The 26,554-nt window shown below is 38.7% G+C and overlaps 1 protein-coding gene across 1 annotated transcript in view; it reads left to right on the top strand.

Moving 5' to 3' along the window:
* DIAPH2 (diaphanous related formin 2) overlaps nucleotides 1-26,554 on the top strand; it is a 757,596-nt gene that overhangs the window by 536,169 nt on the left and 194,873 nt on the right. The window lies entirely within an intron of this gene.

Below are 26,554 nucleotides of genomic sequence, written 5' to 3'. Positions count from 1 at the left end.
CAGAATGTTGTAAGGCTCTGTATGAGTGCAAGCCTGATTATTGTTAATTAGTAAGAAAGATGTTGCTTTTAGAACACAGGATCCATTTACACCCGCACACTATAAACACCGTCCAAGGATTTTCTGTGCGTAACCATATTATTTGCGGTGTGAGTTACTTACAGCATTAAAAAGGTATTTAACAGCAGAATTAGCGGATCCGAAAATAAATCACTTGAATACTTAGAATAGCAGTATTGGAAACCTGGAGCTGCAGTGGAGCTGTGCCCCTGAAAGACCTCATGTTATCGGATAGCACCCTCTGTGAACCATTACGGAGAACAGAACAGCACCGAGAACAAGCTCAGATAGATGTGCTGCTGGAAACAGTCGCCCTAGTTCTGTAGTTTCAAATTAAAGTGGCAGTGGCTCCCGCACGGGAAAAGCACTTGTACATATCTCGGTGATGTCTGATTCCACTTTGATGGGTTTGTTGACAGCGTGATTCCTGCTGTCGCTCTGATTTGTGTTTATTATAGCTGTTTTCTTTCTAATAAAGGGTGCTGTTGCATATAAACACTGACACGAAGCTGGCTTTCCCGAAATGACATTCTCTATGCTGCCATAGTCATCGCACCGTTGTAAAGTGAGGATTTTGCTTCCGAGACAGTGGGATTCTATTTTTCAATGTGTCGATTTCCATGTTTTGTTGTTTCATTATGAGAAAGGATCTGTGGTTATTTTTACTTTGGGTTTGTTTGTAAGCGGTGTGCGCTTTCAAGGTAGGCAGTGTGACGTAGCTGAGGCATCCTGGATAGAAGATCTACAGAGGCGTGGGCAGAGGGGAAATGTGTGGGCCTCAGGCGGGAGCGCAGCGGGTTCTCCCTAGTCCAGGAGTTGCGGGCGGAGAACATCCAAAGCCAACAGGCATCGTCTCTCCTAAGGCGAGCTGAGGCTGCGACTAATGCCACAGCCAAGGTAGGAGCTCAGACATCCCAGGCTGAGAAAATAGCCAAAGAATAGGTGGCAAGAAGGCAGCGAGCTGTCACCAGGGCAGGTCAGCCAGTTGGACTGGGCAGTTTTTCTTACCTGCAGCTGCTTTGAACAACCTCATGCCCAGTGGCATTTCAGTGTTGCTGTCTGGCCCCAGAGAGGTTTGTGTGTAAAATAAATTGAACAAGGGCGAATGGAAAGTATATTAAAAAGGCGCTTCCAGAAACCTGGTGTAATTAATTTACAGTGCTCTAGCCGAGTGTCACCGAAGGCATTTCAGATCAGGTACGAACTGGCAGGACAGTCAACTCCACGACTTGCCCTCCCCTTCCCTCTTTCCCTCCATTGCTCTTTCTCGGGGGGGTGGGGGTAGGCTCAGTGATAGGTAGCAATCCGGCTGGCTGTCACCAGATCTGGAAAGTTCAAGTCCTGCTGTACCACTGCTCTTCTCCACACATACCTGTCGTTACCTTTCCTACAATATTTCTACAATCTGTACATTCTCATTTAATGGGATGTTTCCACACACTGGGCGTTCCTTCTCCCTGAACCAATTCTACATCACCAAGACCATGGGAGCGGGGAAAGGCGTCAAGGCCAGGAGTTCTGCAACAACGCACCTCCCTCCATTCCCAGCAGTGGGCTTACCACTCCCCACCCCCTCTCTGTGCACATACACCCTCTGATTTTCTGGGTGTTTGGGGAGGAATACAGCCAGAAACTGTTTCCCCTAGGTACTTCTGTATTTATCAGCACAGCTTCCGGGGCACTTGAGTAGTAAACACTGGTCCTGGAACTTTGTCCCCCCACCTCAAAGAAACCAACATTCAACTAAATAGCTCAAGTAGGAATGGAGATAAGACTTTCCATACCAGAGGGACAGTTAAGAAAGGCTGAGAGGTGGGCAAATCTAATGGTTAAAGAGCAGAAGGTTGGTCGCTTTAATTGGATCATGGGGTAGATAATTCATTGTGTCTGACATAGGACAAGGTTGGAAGTGTCCACTGAGACCAGCCCCCTCGGAGGCCTGAGTGCCTAAGGAAGACGCTTTTATCGTATGTGTAAATTAGGTTTTTGAGCTGGGCCTTACTGTGAGGGGGGCAGACATGAAGGAAAAGCCAGTACTAATTGCAAGAATGTTCCTGTCAGTTATAAATCCCTTGCTATGGGAAGCTAGAAATTTATTCCTATGAGATAGAAATAGTCGTAGCTGACCATAGAGAGAAAGGGAAGTGAAAACCACATTTGTGTAAAAGCTAGGAGCTGTCCTTCAGCTCTCATCCTTCTGTCTATTTGGCGAACCAGCTTTGCCCCAAGTCTGAAAGAGCTTTGCCTTTTATTGTAGAGGGAATCCCTTCTGTGAAAGACTGATAGTGATCTTTTAGGAGAATTGACGGTTCAGTTGATTGGAAGAAAGCTATAATTGAATGTGACTTATAAGCAACCGATTTTGCTTGAGGAGATTTTGAAGCCATGTAAAGGTTTTCTTTTACCTTTTCTTAATATTTATTACGCTTTTATAGATTTCTGATTCCATCTAAAAAATAGAACAAGCATTGGTTGTATAAGTTTGATTAGCACATACTGTTAATTGTAAGAACACATCATCAAAGACTAGGTTGGTAGGACTCAACCTCAGTACACAGAACAGTTAACATTTTCTGTAGCTTATATACTAGTAAGGGAAAGAGACAATTTTTTTTTTTTAATTGTAAAATATATTAGAAGGTGATAAAGGCCATGGAAAAAAGAAAAAGGCCATGGAAAAAAGAAAGCAAAGGCGAGGGAGTTGGGGGTATGTTGGTATTTGGGGTAGGGTAGCCAGTTAAAGCTTCATTGACATGGTGACTCCTAATTAAGGCTTTCAGGGAAGTAAGTCATGAGATATATGGAAAAAGGAGCATTCCGGGAGTGTTGTATATTCATAAAAGTGGAAGTAAAAGATTTGACAGCGTATTTTCTATAGGTAAGTTCATGTATTTTCTATAGGTAAGAGCCAAGTTCACCAGAGTAAAATATAGTATTATGGAAAATCTGAACTGCTGAGTTACATTTAAGTCAGAAATTAGCACACATTGATAGCTATTTGTCGAGAGTGCTGATAATATACTTTTAAAAGGGGTCACAGTGTTTTTCTAGGACAAGTTAAAGATAAGAGTCTATCAGTTGGCCTGACGTTATCTTTTTGCCTGACTTGCAGCCTCAGTGAGGCATATCTTCATCTCTGTGGGCGCTGATTTCTTCTCCCGCATTTGAATTTCTAAGGGAGAAATTAGAATGGGACTGAAAAGGTGTTAGAGGATTCAGAGGCCACTTAAATGTATCATTCAGCTTGCGCAGATTTAGAAACCACAACGGCTGTTTAGTCCAGCTACTATTTTCAGGACCGCGTGCTGTGCAGGTTGTCAGTGGTGCCCCAAGTCCTGGGGAGGGAGGCTGGCTTTCTTTTCTGGGAAATGTCTCAGTTGAATCGCCCTTAGGAGCAAATCGGTCCCTGTTAATAACATTGTCCTCTCCTAGTCATACTCCTGGTGAGACAGCACGGGATGGCGAGAAGCAAGAGCCTGCTTTCCATATGTGGCTTTCGGCTGCACACGTAGCTTTGTTTATTACCCGTCTTTTTATTAGGCCAGTGTTCTTCCCTCTGCAGTTAGAGACCGAGTAAGGGAGATGAAACAAGCATACAAAAAAAACCACACAGAACCTGAGGCATGATGTGGTGTAACAGAGATACACGTATTTCAAGTCCTATTTTTACTGTAGATCAACATGTGCGATGTGAATTTTACCGTTATAGCGTCCGATGCAGTCGTTTCTCAAAGTGTGTTCCAAGGTACCCTAGGTGTCGATTTCCCTCAGGATGTATCAGAGATTGTTGATGGTGTGGGAGCCTTACCTCCACCCCCTATGCTCCTGCTCATACTCATACTCATACTCATACTCATACTCATACTCATACTCATACTCATACTCATACTCATACAGAGCAGCTCCATTTCCATCTGCTTCACAAATTCAGTTCTTGTGGTAGAATTTGTGAACACAAAGCATTCTTTAGATTTTAAAAAAATTTCTAAATCCCAGCTTTAGTAGAAAGCTTTGGAGAGTGGGCTGGGTTGCAATTCCAGCTCTGCCCTTAGATGATGCTCCCTTCATCCATCACCATCACCATCACCCCTCTCCTGAGGTCTCCCAGTTGTGAGGGTAAATGAGAGAGATGTGTAGAGTGCCCATGGCCGGGGCCGACCACACATGCCTGTTGCATTAGAAGATTGTGAGTTGTAATTTGTATTGAATTACAAGAATGTGAACGGGAAGGTATTATTTTAAAACCTTGGAAAAAGCTACTTCACATATTTATCAAGGTGATGATTATTGATTTCACGTCTATTCTAAGTTTCTTCATGTAATTTTGCCTAAATCACCATATTTCGCAACCGTTAAGTTAGAAATATGTGTATTTGTTTATGCTCCCCACAAAACAGATAAGCACTTCAATTATATTTGATCGGGTGGTGCTTTCGCCTCGCTGCACTGAGATATCAGACCCCTTAGCCCTTGGGGTGGCCGTGGTCTCCAGCCTGGTGCCTTAGGTCATGAGCATCCTCATCTGTTTGCCCTGGGGTGCCACACAAAGGTTACCCTTTCTTTGAGGGAGATGGTGTACAGATGCATAGATGGTCCTTCTCTTTCCTTCTCTTTTCCTTCCTTCCCTCTGTTTCCCCGTTTCTTACTTTCTTGTCTTCAACCCCCCCCCGATTTATAAAGGCCAACGAAGCACATAAACCAGGGATAGGGAACATAGGCCTTTCAATGAAGGGAAGACAGTTCCCTTCTTCTGTATCTCAGACCCTATTTAGACAAACTTCATTTACACATTAAGAAAAAAATAGGTTCTTACAAGTTGATTAGTCTCCCTCTGGTTTTCCATTTGCCTCGGGCAAAATTCGCAACAGTCTTGTGTAGACGGGCCATGTGTTTATGTGTTGGGGTCCAAGCCAAATGAAACAGTTAGATGGGCACTAGCTTCCGTAATAGGGAGCAGCCTGGATTGAAGCAGAAGGTAATAGAAACCAGCGCAAGGTGTCCAGGCAAAACGAGAAAGCAAATTGCCTGGAATATGAATTGCATGATGACTATTGTAATGCTCCTATTATTTTCTGAAAATTCAGGATGACTCAATATTGAGCTTGAACCAGAGGATTACTGTGTCCATTCTGGGTGCAATCTGTAAGAAATGAACTAAAGCAGGTGAACACTGAAAATGTTAAAACATCATCATTTGTTCGATGGCCCAACCACCATTTTTCTGATTGCAAAGTAAGTTCTCTGGTCCTGTCCAGTGTCAGTAGTTCTTATGCTTAACTGTTTGAAAGTCAAACAAGTTTGTAAGAATGCTTTAAAATTTGAAGTTCAAGGACTTTTTTTTTTTTCCGATGCCTCACCTTCTCTTGCCTAGGGAATGCCAGGCAGAATTCAGAAGTGAAATGTCATTTTTCTTTCTTACAAATGACTTGTTCATGGTTTAGTTTATAAACAGGCATTGCTCACATAGTTATTATTACCCGATGATAATTCAAGTTAAATCAGCCAGGTGTTAGAACTCATACTTTGATTTGATGGAAGAAATATTAGTATTAACACCAAACCATGTTGAACTTGATCCTAAAGATTTGAGCCCTTTTGTGAGAGCTTATTTTGTGACTAATAATGCTGGAGAGAAATTCATAGAATTGTGGAATCTTACACTTTGCATTTGCAAAAGAATGTGATGATGGTCCTACCGTTCATGTGACTGAAGTGAACAGTAATTATCTCTACCCCTCCCCTTTCTTCTTTAACAAGTAGATCCTGACTTTGTCAGTGATTACAGTCATAATCACTGTAACTTGATTACAGTTTTTAACATGTCAAATCATCACCAATGTGTTAAACACCACCCACATTTGGAGAAAGGATAGTGGTAAAAGTATAGAAACATTAAACCTAGATAAAGCTTCTCAATTATACTATTAACACAATCAGAAATACAGAATGCTTTCTCATAAGCTCTCAAACACAAAAGAATCCTCGAGAAACAACAGTAAATGTATGGGTATTTTTTTCCTGAGGCAAAGATCAAATTAGAAATACTGTATTTTGATACACTCTTGAAGACTTTTTTTTTCATTATTTAAACATAGAATGTTGCACATGACTGTTTTCCATTCATAATCTTGAGAATTTCCTAAAATTGATAAGTAAACAGGTTATACAATAAAAAAAAAAATTGTAGAGAAATTAATAAGGAATTTGCTTAGCTCTCCCTGATGCTTTGTGTTCTACCTCTTCAATAAATAAGAAGTTTTAGTCTGTATGTCCATTGTCCTCTCCTTGGCAATATAGAAATGTTAGGGTATATTCACACAAAAAAACAATTATTAAGCAAGTTTGGAAAATGATCATTTTTCTATTCTAATTGGAGGGATTTAACTCTTTTATAGGGCACCAGAATTTTAAAGTATCTGTAATATAAAATTTTCATAACATTGTTCCTGAAAGGAATTGGTGTCTAGTGTAGCACTTGGTACTGAGGAGGGACTCAAGACATTATAAATGCTATTGGTAATAAATATTTAAATATATGCTTTAAAAGTTACTATTATTGTTATTATTATTGTTGTTTTTTTGCCTAGAGACACATTACTTTCTAACAACAACAACAAAAAAGCCTATTGTTTTTGTGAGATATTCAGACCATAAATTGTTAAACAGCCTAAGGACCATATGTTGAGTATTACCTCTGGAGTAACCAATCTTGCAGATTTCGCCAAGCACCAAAGAGTTTCCATGGACACAGGACTCTCCATGCTAAAAATGTGAAAGTCCCAGGCAAATTGGAACAAATTGGTCACCCTCAAAATTATTTCTGAAGTTGAGGTTGCATTGTATGTGGGGAAATCTGAGCTTTTGGATAATTTCTTACATTACAACCTAAGAAGCAAACAAAGGATCTATGCTTTGACTTGAAATATGCAACATTATATTCAGCATAGAAGGAATAAAAGGAAAAGTATGAAAAGTTATTTTCATTAAAGGCTATATCTTTAATTGCATTTGGTATTAGTAGAGATTTTATTACTGATTCATTTAATATTTATGAGTCCACTATGGTTGTCAGTTACCCTTTATGACATCATTTATAAGTTGAACTATTGAGAGGAGCATTATGCAATTTTTTAATAGCTGCAAATTGGAAGAGAGAGTGCTGGATGGACAGTTAACCTCGGAATCAAGTTATGTACTGGGAAATTAGGAATCTATTTGCTGTAGTAGGGAAACAAGTTTAAGGATAAAGTGTTTAGTAGAACTTCATAACGTGACTCATTTTGTACATGTCAGAGATCAAAGTTTGCCATGTGCAGCACAGCATTACTGTGCAGTAAAAGTGCAAACTAATGCGATAAGGGCATTATCGTAGCCCCTAGCGTGCAGCCATACATGTTCAGTTATCATGACCATAATTTTCCCCCTAAGGTTTTCCTTCCTTTTTGAATATTATCATTGCAGAATAAGAAGTAATGTAAATTAAATGAACTTAAGTATCTTTACACTCATATCCACATACATATATGCATGCACGTATATCACATGCATTCACATTCATATGTGTTTTAAAAGGCCATTTGCCAGATCTTTCAAGCTGCCTTCCAATCTTGGTTAAAAATCATATAGGAAATCATTTTGAATTTAGGCATATTTAAACAAATGCCATGCTAATTTCTATCTTTAGAAATATACTTGCATGGGGTTTAATTTGGAAAGACACAATTTTACTAAAACATTTGGATAAACAAATGTAAGTGTCAAATGCAAAAACCCACAGCAGTAGAGCTGAAATTTTAATGGTGACTAAATTTTAATGTAGTCCTCAAATACATGCCCCAGCATATTTAATGAAAACGCATTGTTTATGCTTCTCACTTTAAAGATAGTAAAAAAAAAAAACACGCTTTCGGGACAGAAAATAGCCTACATATAGTTTGTGATGGGCAGACAAATGTTCTCCTGAATTTATTCTTATTAGTTTTAATGCAATTAAAAATAAAATGTATTTCAAAGCCTGATCACATTACTCATGACACGTTTTTTAAGTTTAAGGGTACAATTCTTGGGGGCAGAGTGCAAAAGAAAGATGTATTTCGTGAGTTAGAGGGAAGCTGCGCAGAGGGTGTAGGAGGGGCAGTGCCAAAAGGGAAGGGAATGAGCGCAGGGAAAGGCCATATTTTTAATTACTTCCAAAGGGCACTGGTATATGTTTTATAACTGCTCATCCTGTTTTTATGAAGTGCTAACCCCTTGAAGCACAAAATTACATGTGTGCGCCTGAAGGCATATGGAAACAAAACACACCACAAACCATCGCGGACTCCTAGGCACTGGTTTAATGTGGCCGGCGCTGGACAGGTTTGGGAGTCCCGTGGAATCCACTGATTTCGATCCGTTTTTCCAGAAGGAGGGAAAAACAACTTTTTAATTGAAAAGTGGCAGCACTCAAAATTGATGTTAGATTAGAGATGGTGCTTGGAGATTTTCTTTCTGCCTAAAAAATAGGTGCTTGATAGCAGAAGGTCTTTCGCAACATTAGTATTTGCTGTAAACTATAATACATCTTTGCAAATAGAAATCTTTTAACATTGATTCTTAAGTTTTTCCCCGTCTTTCAAAAGCAAGCACAGAAAAGAGAGGCTCTTTATAGGCCAAACCAAATAACTTATGGGACCTAATTCTAAAATGTGGCCCTCATTTGTGTGTTGAGAATCTAAGTGCTATCATTTGACTCTACTGATAACCAGCTTTAAGGGAAACAATCACCATTTGGTACATAAAGATGACTCTGCTTTTTTAAAAATGTATTGGGGTGACACTGGTTAATAGGATCATATATAGCTCTGCTTTTAATAAAACATATTTAAAGAGATAACTAGTGTTTTACTGGTAATTCAGAGGCTTCCATGGTTTTTCCATTGGGAAGCCGCTTTCTCTAATGGCTCTGGCAAGTCTTCAGCAGGGGGTGATGTGGGACTCAGGAGCAAGGGTACACTGTTTGCTTCTATGTAGAAAGCTATAAATGAGGAACAAATAAATGCCTCATGCAGCTAAAAGTCAGATGTACCACTTAATATTTTCAGGTGCACACTGCAACTGTCATTTCATATAAAATTCCTTTCATTAGGTGTAAAAAAAAAATGCCTGCCTGCCAGGCTTTGAATGTCCTTCTTTTAACTATAAAAGTAAACAGTAGAGAAATCACACACTTCCAGTGCTTTTTAAGATAGATTTGCAAAAAGAAAAAGAGAAACCCCTTTCTAGTTTCTTTTATAGTTTTCTAAGGTAACATCTTCGAGAAGAATGCCATAGTGATTGGAAGGCATCATAAGATCAGTAAAATGACAAAACAGCCAACCCCCACATTCACAGTAGATACAATCAACTCATCAAATAATAAATTTTTAAAATCTGTCTTTTACAAAAACATTTTTTGCTTTTCATCTCTTGTGTTTTTTAATGATGGCGTCTCAGTGTTTGTTCTCGCTGTTTTTCTGTCGGATCTGACATGTTTTGATAGTGTGTACTCAGACACAAAGGTGTGTGTGAGATCTGGAGGGACTTCCATGCAGCGCAGTATAAAAGGCCTGTGTGCACCTAAAGACTCCAATTTATAGATGTCCAGAGGAAAGCAGCACTGATCGGCTCTTTCTGTAGTCTCTCTTCAGGCAGTGATAACCGTTTATAAGAGACTGCCGGAAAGCTATAAAAGTAAATTGTTTTTCTTAAACATATATCACTCATCTGAGAGTTTAAAAACAGTGACCCTAGTGATGATCGCTGTTTGTGCACAGGGCTGTGGATGGAGAGGTAAACGGACCATCTCCACTGTCGGCCGCGTGTGTGTGAGCAGTGGGCAGGCTCTTCTCTGGTGGACAACATGCCTCCTAGTGCACCATCTGCCTCTGCAACTCTGCTTCTTGCAGACGTAATGTACTTCATAGCATTGTTCAAGGAGAGAAAATACATACACCCATCTTTGGAAATATAGGAGCATCTGGTTAGAATTACTTTAATGGCCACATTGAATATTAGTAGTTGATTGGGAGCACAGAGAGCAGGAGGGATGCTAGATTGCAGGGCACAGCAGTGGTCCAGGCTGGGCAGTCACTTGGATATCTTAGGCAAGAGTAAGTTTTCCATTGCTTAGGTTTTCTTCCTAATGTTACTTTAGGTATTTTAGTCCCTTGCAGAGTCGTTTCTGTTGTTTAATTTACTCAAGGGAGAGTTAATTATTGTACTCTTTGGATTTGAAAAGGCTTTGTGGATTAAAATGCACATTATATAGAAGTCTAGTAAAATATTCCTTTTTAAATATGGTCCAGTACAAATTGCAAGCAGCTACCATCCATAGAAAATTTTTCGTATAAATCATTGAAGGAACAAAAGCATGTCAGTGTACATAGCAACCTTTCTTTACGCATTATCCAATAAAGTGACATTTCAAAAGATTCACAGTGGGTAGCATATGGAATACTCCATAAACACTGATTAGATCTAATAATGTTTGTATCACTGTTTGGGAACATGTACAAGGAATGCGACAGCCATATATTATTAGCATCAAAATAACTCAGAAGAAAAGCTCCTAATTAAAGCAGGACTGATTTAGAAACTTAGCAAAATTGCAGCCAGAAATAACCACCTACCCACCTGCCCGGGACTTGGGACTTTCTTTTATGCATACAAAACAGACCTGCTTCCTAGGGCTGCGAGATGGCTGCTATGAAAATTATAATGAGCTGTGACAATACCATTTTCAGCTTGTCCACAGCGGCACAAAACCTAGTCCCCAAAGGACAACACTGCTGCTGGAGTTAAGGTTTCAGCCAAGTGGCATCAAAGGGAAGCAAGATACGGGCTGCCGTTGTGCCGAGCTGCACTGGGCGACTCTCGGCGACTGATTAATATCCCCTTGCTTGGCAGATGTGCGTGGATTAAGCTCAGCGTCGCAGTAGTGGAGCTCGGCTCTCAGCCTGCCTTAGTAACTGATGCGCACCTGTCCTGGGGAGCAGTGTATGTGGCGCTTTTGTGTTTTCGTAGGGAGGCGTCTCGGTGGCATTTGTATGTGGTCCTTTCGAGGAGAGAGAAACAGGAGCAGATTGAACAGGAGAAGGGGGTTGTTTAATTGGACAGTTTGAAAAACGGGTTGAGAAGGATTCCCCACCACTTACAAACAGTAGTTATTCTATAAACAATTTCCGTGCCTGCAGTCTAAAATAGAAAATGTTCAACAGGTCTTGTGTTTATGGACAGGCATCCGCAGGCTTAGGAAATTTCTTTGTTAGCTATTTAATCCCTTTTCAAAGTTGACATTTCCCTAATACTTACATTGCGTTTTTAAATAGTAGTTTTCATACCATTCCCTGCAATCCACTGAATTAATTCCTCCTTAATTCATCTAAAAGCAAAGAAGCCCCTCCAGGAGCCATCACTTTTCTTCCCTGCTGTTGTTAGCTTAGGGCATGTTTGTATTTGTTTTGTAATAATATCAAAACATGTGGGTATATAGTATTTTGCAGTCTAGTTTAATCATATTATTTTGCTCTAAAAATACACTAGTACCTCCTTAAGTATTAGGTTATCTTATTGCTTTTTCTAGATCTAGCACCTTCATTTCTCTTGTTTACTTTACGAATCTCACTTTCAACCTAATTTAAATAAAATGTCATTCTTATTTGCTGAAAATCCTGTCAGTAGTAAATGTGCAAGTATTTTAATTCTTTCCCACATGCCCTTTTGAGACACATAGCTTTATTTTCTACTTGTATTTAAAGCTTAATCATGTTAAAATATATTAACATTCTATTAATTTGATTCTGAAAATGAGCTGAAGACACTCTCATACAGGTGTCCCCCCAAAAAATGTATACACACTTTAACAGCTGATGGCTCAATTTTGAAAATGAGATGTATTTTAATAAACACTGCCTTTATAATTAGTCAAAGTGTGCGTATAGATTTTGGGGATACCCTATATGTTAGACTGTATATGTGTGTGTGTGTGTGTGTGTGTGTATATATGTTAGACTATATATGCATCATTTTTCATTAATGCATTAGTATTTTATCTAAGTTAATTTTTAGCCACTAATGAATATTAGGAAACATTGTACGTCATTAAAAGTCTTTTATTCCTAGAGTATTTCTCAAGATGTATTACTATATAAACACATTTTTTCCACCCCCCCTTTTACATCAAACTGTAGCTTTAAGTCATCATGATAAAAATGATAATGTATTTATAGAGACAGGATGAGTCAAAAGCAGTAAAGACAAGAGAACCAGATTGGATATTCCATTTGCTTACTCAATATGGTGTCTCTTAAGCCCAGGTTTCCAACTTTACAGAACTTATTGAGTATGTTTCACCCACACTGCAAACTAACTGATTTTTTCTCTCTGCCATCTGCTGTTCAGTTAATATGTGTTTGGATGTGTGTCTTATGCAAAATAACTAACAGCCTAACATTTTGGCACACTTTGCTCTTGTGTCTTGACAATCCCTGGGCATTTGTGGATAAAAGAGATGTATTTTTGTTTGTACATATAAATAAGTGAAATTCATCCCCCCCCACCTACTCCCCTCCCAGTAAAATGAGAATACATTGAGATGCTAAAAGGAAAGTGTCCACTTTAAAAAGGAAAACAGTAAACTTAGAGTGAGTCAAGTATTGATATACAATAGAAGAATATGTTAGCAATTGTTTAAGTGTTAGGATTTTTTTGAGACTATTTCACAAATCTGGGCACTGGTATATGTAACCTGTTGTATCACTTGTTTGCAGCTTATCTCAATATCTGAATTTCCTTAAATCGGCCAGTGACCTCTTTCAGTATTCTCAGGCAGCCACCTATCTTCCAGGGCACCTGGGTTTTACAAAGGGGAGCACCCACAGGAGGGAGCCAGCCAGGCACTCTACTTACGGTCAGCTTAATCATAGAAAGCTGCTGTTGTCGCTGCACCCTAATCGATTGCTGTTCCCTGGGTAATTCTACTAACACTTAGAAGCCTTCCCTTGGCGTTGTCATAGAGCAGCTCTGAAATGTAAATCTCAAGATCTGTCTGTCTAGGCACACCCACTGGCATTTTTTCTTCCCGCCCTCCATTCCTGCACACACACATACGCACACACATCCACACACACACACGCAACACACTCCCTCTGGGCTCCAGAGCCAGGGGAGAAGGGAGAGGAGGAAGTCCCTGGCCCCTCTGCCTTGAACTTGCAAGAACCCTGAGACTACTCAGGCTTACAAGTAGAAATCTGGATTCATTGTGTGTGCTCGCATGCTTGTGTAGAGTAAGTGACCTAAATAGAAGGTTGCCTTTTTTTAAATTGTGTTCCAAAAACCCACATAATATGAAATCTACCCTCTTAATAGATTTTTACATGTATACAATACAGTGTTTTTAACTATAAGCACAATGTAATACCATGTATCTCTGGAACTTTTTCACCTTGGGTGACTGAAGCTGGACTCATTGGACAGCAGCACTCCACTTCCCCTCCCCCTGCCCCTGGCGACGCCACGCTGCTCTCTGCTTCTATGAGTTTGACTACTTTAGGTACCTCATGTGAGTGGTATCATGAAGTGTTTGTCCTGTGCCTGGCTTATTTCACTTATCGTGATATCTTTCAGGTCCATTCCTGTTGTAGCACGACACTTTTCCTTCTTCTGTGTGATTGGATAATATTCTGTTGTATGTATGTTCCACGTTTCCTTTACCCGCTCATCTGTCTACAGACACTTAGATTTCTTCCCACCTCTTGGCTATTGTGAATGATGCAGCAGTGAACATGGGAGTGCAGATATCTCTTTGAGATCCTACCTTTTTCTTTTCTGTGGGTTTTTTTTTCTTTTTGTACAAGCGCTGGCTTTGAATAACACATTGACATTGAAACATATATGATTCCTAAGATCATGTAATTTTTTGAGATGTCAGAAACACCTAGAGACAGCCAACACATTAAAGATAGATTTACAGTCCTCGTTTATATCCTTGTCACACACTGAACGCTGCTGAAGCTATTTTGTTATTGTTTGTTTTCCCCAAGCAGAGAAATTTCACAGGGCACAGTTTTGCCTTTCCAGCAAAGGAAAGGAAGGAAAAAGAAGGCATTATTTGAAAGCGAAGGCACTGCTTTTGAATAACTTCTTCTACATAAAGCACCTAACAACGTCTTTTAGAATTAAATGCAATTTCATATTTAAGACATACATTAAACTGATACTAGAAAAAACACAGCATTCATTAGTGACACAGTAAAATTAATAAATTCATACATATGTGTATATATATTCATAGGTACGTACATAAATGCATATGTGTTTGGAGAAACTAAAAAAATAGGTGAGTTGCTAAAAAGCATAAGAAATGTGCAAAAGAACAGGTTTTTCAGACAGAGTTTGACTGTAGCAAGAATAAAATTTTCCTAGTGGAAATTCTGGCCCGGGGTTGGCCTGGAACAGCTATTACCATGTTGAGTAAGCGCGGGGAAGTGTTCTGCAGTGTTTGGCTGCCTTGACTGAGATATCAATATTCTTTATATCCTAAAATGCATCTGTTTGCTACCTTGCAAAAAATTTTAGTAAGGGAAGAGATTAGTATTAGGTTCGGGTTACCTGATCAGCTAAAGGAAATTTACCTAAGGTGATGGCATGAATGGATACTGATAAGTGACCAGAGATCTTGAAAGCTTAGAGAACTAGCAGTTGGAAGCTTAATGTCAGGGGTGGCCAGCAGCCCAGATTGAAAACAAATGAGTCCTCAATAAGCAGTTGTGTTAGGAATACAAAGTTGTGTTCCAGTGTTGTTGTTACTTGTTTCAGAGTAACGTGTCTGTCTTTGAGATATTTTATTGTGGATTAAGTTCAGGATGAAGTTGCCGTGTACTTACTAGGCCCTCCCCCCGTTTTAGAGCTCATAGGGCGTACAGAAAATGCGCAGAATATATTTTACCTTCGGTCTCGAATAGGAAGATAATATAAAACTAAGCAACTAGCTCATACAATCAAGTATTTTCATGAAAGAAATCTGAGCACTGGCATCTCTGTTTCTCGAGATGCTAGAGTTTGCGTTTGACCTGAATACTTGTAGAAATCCAGCATTTTACAGCCAAAAGGAACCTTACAGAATTTCCATGCTAGTTACTCTGTTTTTCTTTTCTCTGAGAAGTGAATCCTGCAGACCACCCTGTCCATGCCCAAAAGGGATTCAATCTCGTGCCTCAGTTTATAGGCTATTAGAATACACAAGTATGTCTCTTAGTTATATGAGTTAACTTGGTTTGGAAGAGTGTTCCCTTTCTGTTATCTCATTGGTGTTTTTAGTTAAGGGGTGATAAGCATGAAACAATGAAGCATCATCAGCAGAATTTGAAACAACTACTTGGATTGAAAATGCATGATCGGAAACTATAATTCAGTGTAATAATTCCCAAACCTGAAATGGGCATTCGAAAACAAATGTAGGAAACCTAGAGAAATAACATGCCCAAAGAATGTGGAGAATCATTTTACAATAAATAATTAATTCCAAATACCTAGACATTTATTCCAAAGCAGCAGACATAGCAGAAGAATCCGGCGTAGGAAAAATTAAAAAATAAAACCGACAAAGATTGCACACAATGATGAGAAACTGCTTCTCGGACCCTTGGCATAAACATTTCTAATTTCAGAACCGTATACAGTTATTCTTGAATATATAGTAATATGTCTTAAACGCCTTCATCCCCTAACTCTGTCACTACCCAAAACAATAAAACCTAATCCCCCAGGGACATGCCCTTTGGCAAAATTCACACTGACTATTTTCCTTCACTGGCATTTGTAGTAAATGATCTTTTATGATCATTGGAAACTGTTATCACAGGCTGTGGGATCTGATATTTTGTTGTCTTAGCTAAAGTTTGATTTCCAGAATATTCCATATTTGGGGGGAACTAATCAAGACCAAACATCTTCAGACAAAGGGGACATTCCTTGGAGCAGTTCTCACTGTTGCCTCCCAAGCTGCTCTCCAGGGTATCAAGGAGCCCACGTATTTCCAACCGTCTGTTAGACACAACCATCCTGATATTTCATAAATATCTCAGACTCAGTGTGTTTAGAATTAGTTGTTGTCCCCACCCCCCAGTAATCTTCCCTATCTTGTCTCCTAAGTTTTGTTAAAAAAATAAGTATATACAAAACATACTCTGAGTCACACGGGCTAGAAAACTCAAGTGGCATCCTCACATTCTTCCCTCTCTCTAACTGCTGATACCCAGTCAGTCACCATGTCCCATGGACTCGACTTTTTCTGTGTGTCACACTGATCCCTTCCTTTCTAGTCACAGTGCAGCTCTGTTGAACAGCTTCCTAGGTCCTCTCCCAGGGTTCAGTGTCTCATTTCCCCACACCGTCCTTCCCACTGTCTCCAGAGTTAGATTCCTACAAACAGGTCAGATCATATCATCTCTCTGTATAAAAAAGCATTGATTACTCATTGCCTACAGAGGAAACTTGACTTTAACATGCATTCAACAGCCTTGCAGGTGTAGGGAAGTAAAGGCTCGCCCTCTGTGTTCCTAGGTTTGGCAGCTGGGTCTGTGCAACAAACTGACAGTAGGCAGGCAAACAGGAGAAAAAGTATGCAGATTTATGCATTTTTAATAATATGTGCATGGGGACATCACAGGGAAATAAGCGAATGGCCACACAGTGAGATTTGAAAACTCAGATACCGTCTCAATAGGGAAAGGGAAGAGGGGATGTAGGTCGATCAGAGGAGAGAGTAAAGGATTTTTAGGAAAGATGAATGGGCCCCGAGAAGAACAGATGAAGATACGATAGTGTGTGATGAAGTGTCTGGGTGTGGTGTCAACTTCTAGTCTCCTCTCCTTTGACAGGAGTCAAACCTTTGCTGATTGATGAAGCGCCCAGGGAGGAGATTTATGACCATTGAGTTCCTGTTGGTGGATCTGTCTTTAAGCAAATGAGGGGAGTTCAGAGAAAGCCTCTGCCCGCATTTGCTGTTTTCTCAAGTGCCTTCAATTCAAAATAACCCTCATGCCAAAGAGGCATGTTTTAGGGGGGTCCATTCTGCCACCCATCACAGGCTCATCCTCAGCATCTCCCTGCGTACCCAAACCATGTTAGCCCAGAAGAGTAAACAGCCCTTGATAGCTCCAGATCCATGTACACCTTTGCTCTTTCTATTTTCATTGCCTGGAGTGTCTTCTCTGTGGGTCGAAAGATCCTTTTCCTACCTCCAGATGGAACTGGAAAATTACTTCCTTCTGATGCCTTTCCTGATCATCTCAGAGCCACTCTTTTTTGTGGGTCCACACCTTTCTTGAATTCCTTTGTGGAGCTTGCTTTATTTTACCACGTACTTCTATTTACTTACTTTTTAAAACAGGACAGAGTATGGCACGCTGGTTAAATGCATGGTTTTGTACTGTGGAGGAGTGGGGAAGTGTACCCAGGTTCATATCCCGAATCCACCACTTACTATGGAGATGGCACTGAGAAAGTCAGTTGACTTCCCTGAGGCTAATTTCATTCTGTGTAAAATGGAGTTACTAATAGCATATATGTGTCATAGGACCATTGGGAGGGTTAAATAAGACAAGGCTTGTAAAGCATTTAGCTCAGTGTCTGGTTCAGTGTAAGAGTTCAGTAAACATTAGTTCCCGCTACTGCTGCTCTGCTATTATTTATCTGTCTCCCAACACTAGTTTATAAATTCAGTGAGGGTTAGGAGCCATGTCTTATCACTTTACTTTTTTTCTTTCTACTTAGTCTCTCGGTTTCTTCTACATTGTCGCCACATGATAAATGATGCTGAGAACTGTTGCGAGGTAGGGCTGGCAGTCGGACTTGATCTAATTAACGTCTGTGTGTGCATTACCATGAATATTAAATAATAATACTGATGTTCCAAAATACAGATATCAATCTCGAAATTTTATAGTCCTAACTCTTCTGTTACTCTAAATACAACTGTCAGTCTCAGTAGTTATGTATTGCCTAATACCTGCTGTTTTTTAACTGCCTTTGATTCTGTATTCTTACTAATTTATCAAATATACTTTAATTGGATATTTATATAATATATACTCTTCTTATCAGTAGTTAGGAACTAGCAAGTAGACTTACTATCGTTTGGACAGAATACTATATTCCCTTAGTCCTAGGATTTTGTTGTTGTTGTTAGCGTATGTTGTAGGTATGTGTGTGTATTTTTAATTAATTTTATTTATTTATTTTTAATCCTTACCTGAGGATACATTTTCATTGTTTTTCTTTAGAGAGAGAGAGAGAAACATCAATGTAAGAGAGAAATGTCGATGAGTTGCCTCCTATATGTAACAACTTCTACTCATCACAATGTGTGATCTTACTGTAAGTAAGTTTCAGCTTCTTTATAATATGCCCTCTTATTTTTAAGGTAAGATTTTTGAAATATCAATAACTTTTTACTAAAATGACATACTCAAAAGGAAAAATTGCTATTTTGTTTTTAGCATTTAGAGAAATCTTTCCTGAGAGGTTATGGAAAGAGGAAATGCTGTCTATATTCTTCAATAAATTATGTATTTGTGACTTCCTTTTATTTAAATGAATAATTATGCCATGTTGCTAACTAGAGCTTGTGTGAAGGTTAAGTGCATCTCAAGTTGATTTTTCTTTCCATGTTCTCAATAATCCAGCAGTAATGATATTTAAAATTTTAAGTTTTTATTAAAATCATAGCTAATGTACTGTCTACAAAGATGAGAAAATGTAAAACTGATTTCACTCAATTAGCTGTGAGATACATATAACAATTCCTCTTTACATCAAAATTAAGTACAGCGATAAATAGTTTTCTCCGCCTAGTATTTGATGAAGTAATACTATGCAGGGGAGGAAAACATTTTCATCAACCCTCTTAGGGCCCCTGGCTGGGTCTAAAAATTAAACCGACAAAGATAGATTAACAGGAAAAAAACATACAAATGTATTGAATGTAACTTCCACGTGACATGGTAGTCTTTATTAGGAAATTAAGACCCAAAGAAATGGTTAAACCTGTGTATTTTTATGCTAGGATTGATAAAGCTGGAAGTCATGGAAAGATAAGATAGGTCAAAGAATAGGAGGTAAGTGTAGTAAACTGGGGGGAACTTAGCAAGGCCTGTTCATTTGGATTCTTCTGGATTTCTCTCCATCTTGGAGATAAGTATGGTCCTTTTCTCCCGATACAAGGAAGCCACTTCTCCTATGAAGGCCTTATGACTTGACTTCAGGAGAGAAGGGTCAAGAGAAGGTCAGAGTGACCTTCCTGCTGCTTCCCTTCTCTCAAACTCCTTCACTTTAAAATATTCAGTATGCCACAGTGCCATATTTGGGGGTGGCATGCTCTGAGCCCCATCAGCTGTTTTGCCAGTTAGAAGGCAAGTGTTACATCCTACCTTCAACCAATTTGTGAACAGGTATGTACAGTTACCAAAAATAGTCAAAAACAATATTTAATTTATCTAAAAGTATAAAGGAAATAATTTGGTTTCTATTTGAATACATGCCTATAGCTATCTCAGGTTGAGTTTTTTAAAACTGCAGCATAATTGACATATATATAACACTATATTTCAGGTGTACAACATACTAATTCAACATTTGTATACACTGCAACGTGATCACAACAATAAGTCTAGACACCGTCTCTCACCATACAAAGTTACATATTTCTTTCTGGTCGTGAGAACTTTTGAGATTTACTTTCTCAGCAACTTTCAAAGTTGCAATATAGTATTATTGGCTGTAGTCACCATACTATGCATTACATCCCTATGACCTATTTATTTTATATATGGAACTTTGTACCTCTTGATCCCCTTTACCTCTTTCACCCAATCCCAATCCCCTTCCCCTCCATTCTCTGTATCTGTGAGTTTTGTTTTGTTTGTTCATTTATTTTGTTTTTAGATAGCACATATAAATGAGATCATACATTATAGTCTTTCATTCTTGTTTATGACTGAGTAGTAGTCCATTGTATGTATATATACATATATACTATATGTGTATATATATATACACAGACCACATCATATGCATATATATATATCTTTATTCATTCGTCAGTGGACATTTCAACTGATTCTATATTTTGGTTATTGGAAAGAAAGTTGCAATGGACATAGGGGTGCATATATCTCTTCTTTTTAAATTTTTAATTTTTTAATTACAGTTTACATTCACTATTATTTTGTATTAGTTTCAGGTGTGCAGCATAGTGGTTAGACAATCATATATACTTTATGAGGTGTTTCTCCTGATATTTCCAGTACCCACCTGGCATCACACATAGTTACAACAATATTATTGGCTCTATTCTCTGTGCTGTACTTTAAACCTTATGACTGTTTTGTAACTACCGATTTGTTCTTCTTAATCCCTTTACCTTTTTCATTCATCCCCTCAATCCCCCTTTGCTCTGGCAACCATCAGTCTGATTTCTGTATCTATGAGTCTGTTTCTGTTCTGTTTGTTTATTTTGCTCTTTAGATTCTACATATAAATTAAATCATATGGTATTTATCTTTCTCTATCTGACTTATTTCACTTAGCATAATACCCTCTAGGTTTATCCGTTTTGTGACAAGTGATAAGATTTCATTCTTGTTTATGGCTGAGTAATATTCCATTGTATATATGTACCACAACTCTTTATCTACTCATCTACTGATGGGCACTTGGGTTGCTTCCATATCTTAGCTATTGTAAATAATGCTGCAGTGAACATAGAGGTACATACATTCTTTCAAATTAGTGTTTTTGTTTGCTTTGGATAAATACTCAGAAGTGGAATTGCTTGATCATATGGCAGTTTTATTTTTAATTTTTTGAGGAACCTCCATACTGTTTTCCATAGTGGCTGCACCAATTTATATTTCCACCAACAGTAGACAAAGGGTCACTTTTCTTTACATCCTCAGGGGTGAGGTGATATCTCACTGTAGGTTTAATTTGTGATGATTGGTGATGCTGAGCATCTTTTCATATGTTTGGTGGCCATCAGTATGTCTTCTTTGGAAAAAATATCTAGTCTTTCATTCAGTAGTTTGCCTTTTTATTTTGTTTCTGGTTTCCTTCACTGTGCAGAAGCTTTTTAGTTTGATGTAGTCCCATTTGTTTGTTCTTGCTTTTTTCTGTTGTCATTACCATTGGAGTCAGATGCAAAACAAAAATATCACCAAAAATGAAGACAAGAAATTTACCATTTATGTTTTCTTCTAGGAATTGTCAGGATGGAAAATAATTTTCTTTAGCCCTTCAAAGTTCTTCTGACAGAACAAAAGTATTTTAATAACCAAATTAATATGAGACAGATTAACAGGAGAAAATAACCAAATTTATTACATATGTACATGCAGCAGTCTGATAAGAAAATGGAACCCAAGGATACATTGGTCATTTGTGGCTTATGTGCCTTTCTGGTCTAAGGAGAGGCAGAAAGGGATCTGGGATTTAAGAAGGAATGATGGCCATTCAGAGGTAGATGAGAAGAAGCGAACATTTTGTAAACAAATTTTTGCTGGGCCACCCAGAAACAATGGAACACAGAAGGCAGTCTAACAAGCACAGTTCTGCTTGGATCCCTGTCTGCCACTTAATTCATATGTGCTGAGGTGAATATACTGAGGCTGTCTTCCTGAAGCAGGCTTTTCTATCTGAATTCCTTTAGGTAGGAAAGGAGGAGGTAAAAACAAACAAACCAACCAGCAAAAACTCTTCCTGAGTTCCTTGGGCTTTAATTGTTTTCAACTTGAAATAGTTTGCCTTCTGTGGTGGCACATTCTGGGGATACTCATTCTGGTTCCATACACTATACTATGGTTTTCTGGCCTTAAATTGAAGTCATTATCCCATTTTTAGTTAAGTTTTGTGTATGGCATAAGGTAGTATCCAGCTTCATTCTTTTGCATGTGGCTGTCCCGTTTTCCCCACCACCATTCTTTTGCATGTGGCTGTCCACCACCATTTATTGAATAGGCTGTCCTTTTCTCGTTGTATACTCTTGCCTTCTTTGTGCTAAATTAATTGACCATATATGTGTGAGTTTATTTCTGGGTGCTCTATTCTGTTCCATTGATCTGTGTGGCTATTTTTATGCCAATCTCATACTGTTTGGATTACTAAAGCTTTGAAATATAGTTTAAAATCAGGTAGCATGATGCTTTGTTCTTTTTTCTCAAGATTTCTTCGGTTCCATACAAAGTTTAGGATTGTTCTATTTTTGTGAAAAATGCCATTGGAATTTTGGTAGAGAATGCATCGAATCTGTGAATTGCTTTGGGTAATACGGATATTTTTACAATATTCTTCCAGTCCATGATCATGGGATATATTTCCATTTATTTGTGTCTTCTTCAGTTTCTTTGATCAATGTCTTATAGTTTTTCATGTATAGGTCTTTTGCGTCCTTGATTAAATTTATTTCTAGTTATTTTATTCTTCTTGATACAACTATAAATGGAATTGTTTTCTTAATTTCTCTAGTGTATAAAAATGCACTGGATTTCTGTATATTGATTTTTGTACCTTGCAAATTTGCTGAATTTGTTTTTTCCAAGTTTTTTTTTGGTGGAATATATAGGGTTTTCTCTATATAAAATCATGTCATCCACAAATAATGACAGTTTTACATGTTCCTTTCTAATTTAGATGATTTTATTTTTACCCCTGCAATAAAAGGCATATTAACAAAACAATACTAAACAAAAATTTGTTAACATGTATACCTCATATATACATGGGAGATACCCAGATAAGAATGAGTAACTCCCTGAGGTGGCCTAAGCTACTAGTTTAAAGACCATCTTCAACTAAAGACAAAAGAGAGGTGTGAGGACGCCATTTAGGGGGGAGAGAAGTTACCAGGAAAAGCACCATAAACTAGGGTCAAGTTTGTTGTACAGATCTAAATCTGCAAGTTTGTCATCAATACTCTTGATCCATTGATTCATACTTCTCTTCCTCCTACAGAGAGGGAGACACCCTTACAAATGGAGATTTCCTTTATAAATATAAATCTTCTTTTCAAAGGGGTAACTTTTACTCTTTTCAGAGATTTTTCTGTCTCTGCTGTTTCTCAATTAGCTCAAAATACTCTTTGCCAAAGTGGCATATTTGGGGATGGCATATTCTGCAACACTTCACTACATTCTAACTCTAGATGGATGAGTGCCTTTAATCTAGTTTTCACAACTCTAAAATCTGAATAGTGGTATTTTTCTGCCTCTTTGATAAGGGTGTGTTGGCAGCAAAACGGCACCAGGTGTTAGACCAGTGGAGTCAGACTGGACCTCGGTTCAGCAACCTTGGTACTTGAGTTCTGGCTAAGAAAGAATTCAGAGCCAAGACTCCAACTGTAAGAGAAAGTTTATTTAGAAAGTTACAGAGGTAGAAGAAGTGAGCTGTAGAAGAAATGGGATAAGGAAACAAGTCCCAGAAGCAAAAGAAGGGGTTTTGGAGCCTAGGAGAAAGGAGGCGGCAAGGAAAACACCCTGGGGGGAGGGCCTGGGGAAAGGTTTTGGCATCCTCCACAGAGAGAGCAGCACTGGGTCCTCTGTCTTGAGGGCTTTTATCTGGAGGTCTCAGGGGAGGGTCTCAATAGAATATTATCAGCTATCCAGATGTGTCCTTTCAGAGTCTTGGTCTCTACTGATTGGTTGGCACCAGGGCAGGAAGTCATTAGTCTGTGCACCTGTTCCTTAGGTCAGCTGTGGTGTTGCTTGTTTGGTTTTGCTACTTTTCTGGGCCTGGAGCTGAAACACAACTGAGGCCTAGATGTATTTGATGTCGGTCAGAACCTCATTGTCCTGGGGGCTTAATGCTTAAGGGCTATTCTCTGTCCCCCCCTTTCATTTCCCCTCTAAGGGGGTCTAACCCGCATGACTAGCAACATGCCAGGGAAGGAAAGGCCAGAGAGTCTGAACCTCATGACCAGTGCTATGTTAGGGGAGGAAAGGTTACCTTGGGGGCGAGTTTTCCCAGTTTTGCCCATTGCTAGGCACCTGGGGCTTTCTCCCCTGGTGACCTTCTGTACCTGGCCTACCATCCTTGCTCTGGTCATGTCTGTCTAACTGCCTACTACAGTTGTTAGCAGGAATATGGGACATAATAGAAGGAAAAATATATCTTAAATGGTAAAGTCCTATACAAATGCAGATTGATGATGGTAGAATTATTTGTAATGTTAGGTTATAAACTTCTTTAGAGTCTGGATTAGACTTTTATCATTGTATCCATCATGATGCTTAGCATAGCACTAAACAGTATCTTGTATTTGGTGGCTTCTCAAAAAACGACACTGAAATAAAAAATTTCTAACTGACCTAAGGGCTGAAAGGAATGGTGTCTAGTCTTTTTTCCCCTGTGTCCCAAGTGGGATTTGGTGAGATGGTTGCAGTTGAGAAAGGCTTCCATGCTGACTCATGCCCACTCTCCCTTGTACAAAGTCATCACTTGGAAGATCAGTGAAGGACTTGGAAACTGGGCTGCTTTCCATGTGTGATTTCTAAGGTAAACCATTCCTAGGATTTTTCACATTGTCTCACCTGGGTATACAGACAGAATTTCTGAAATCAGTTTTTGTTGCAGGAGAACAGATTTATGAAATCGTGTATCACTACATGGACATACCTTAGCTGGTGAAGACTTGTGTTAGGATAAATGGGAATCATGCAGTTTCTTGCCTTTTTTTATCTTTTGCTTGTTCTGTGTGTTGTACAGATGTTGAGTCTTCTGAGATATATAGTTTCGTATTTTGCATTGCAAATTGAGTACAAGTGAGTGACCTTTGGAAAGTGTTCCCGTGTAGAAAGTCTCTGGCATGAGTCTGTTTTATTCAGGAAAGAGAGACTAGAAAACAAAAACCTCATTTTCATTCTGTGCTACGAAATGACCAGTATTGTCATCTCTGCAACTGTTAAAGAGGATGTTGAACACGTTCTTAAAAATAGAAAAAATACACGGTGATATTCTCAGAGGTGAAACCAGAATGTGTGTGTTGCGGTACCTGTAACCCTTTGTTGATCAAAAGGAAGTAGCATAAGTCAGAAATGCATTAATTCTTTCAGGCCTGTTGACATCAAAATGGACTCGAGGCTTGAAAGATTTAATGCCACTTCTTAGCAGGGAGGTTGTTGGGTTGCTAATGTGAATGCTAAGACTTAAGTAGCATAAGAAAGATCCCGGGTAGGGGGCCTCTCACTTTGGAAATCATGTGGTGGCCCATAAGTGTCAGCTGCAAAGTAATTTTCCAGAAATGGTCAGGTTTTCCCATTGACTTCCATTGTAAAACTAGAGCTCTGTTCCCATGGAAAGTAAATTTGGCCCCAGGTTATAACAAAACGCACTGAAAATTTCAGAAAATCTTATAAAATAAAGTGTTTCAAGACACAATCATCAGTACCTGATAAAATAATACAGGCACAAAATATTAATACACTGCAGTGGATTTTTAAAATAGCATGCCCCCAAACTGTGCTGTTCTTCTTGTGCAATTTCAAGTCTATTACCTTTCCATTTAAAGATGTTTTACTTCTGTTATCACTATTGATTTTCAATAGATTTAACTCAGATTTTAGAAGGTGGATTTGGTTTCCTATATTCTTTATGGTTAGCCTGCTTGCCTTTCACCGAAGCCTTCTACCAGTTAACATTCAAAGGTTATTAGCCATAGAAGCAAGACCAGAAGGAAATGCTCCAGCATGTTCACAGTGCTTGCTTCTGTGTTGTTGAAAATTTGTTCACTTATTTATGATTTTGTATTTTGAAGTCCCCTAAAGAGATAGTTTTCTATAAATATGTCTTCTACAAATAAAATCAGGAAAAAAGTATTATAATTTCTTTTTTTAAGTATACATTTAGATATAATGAGATACCTTTTAGTTTGACACATTTAAATATATGGTTTCTTTAATGCTTTGATAGAGGTTGTGGTTCTCATTTTTTGATGAAATTTGTAAAACGATGATGTAATTAATTTCTAGATAAGTAGCTTTTCCGGAGTGTACTACTCAGAGTGTAATCCTGGGCTGGCAGCCTCAGCATCACCTGGGAACTTGTTAGAGATTATAATGCTCAGGCCCCTGGGCTCAGGCTCAGCAAACAGCAAGCTGGGTTTTAATAAGCCCTTGGAGTGGTTAAGGTTATAGAACTACAGCAGAACCTCTCTCTTATTTTCCCTCCCCTCTCTCCCCCTTGCTCCCACTCCCTCTCCCTTCCACTCCTCATGAGGGACATATATACACACTTTAACAGCTAATAGCTGTAGATTCAATTACATTTTGAAACTGAAATGTATTTTAATAAACACTGCCTTTATAATGTATATACATTTTTTGGGAACACTGAATAATTATTCCAATTGGTTCAAAAAAAGAAAGAGAGAAAGAAGCATCAGTTGAGCTATCAGCTGTTGAGTATGTATACATTTTTGGGGCACCCT

The sequence above is a fragment of the Miniopterus schreibersii genome (genome assembly GCF_964146895.1).
Source record: "Miniopterus schreibersii genome assembly, chromosome: X".
In the NCBI taxonomy this organism is placed as follows: domain Eukaryota; kingdom Metazoa; phylum Chordata; class Mammalia; order Chiroptera; family Miniopteridae; genus Miniopterus; species Miniopterus schreibersii.
Note: the sequence above shows the minus strand (reverse complement) of the source record. Positions and strands in the feature narration are given on the sequence as shown.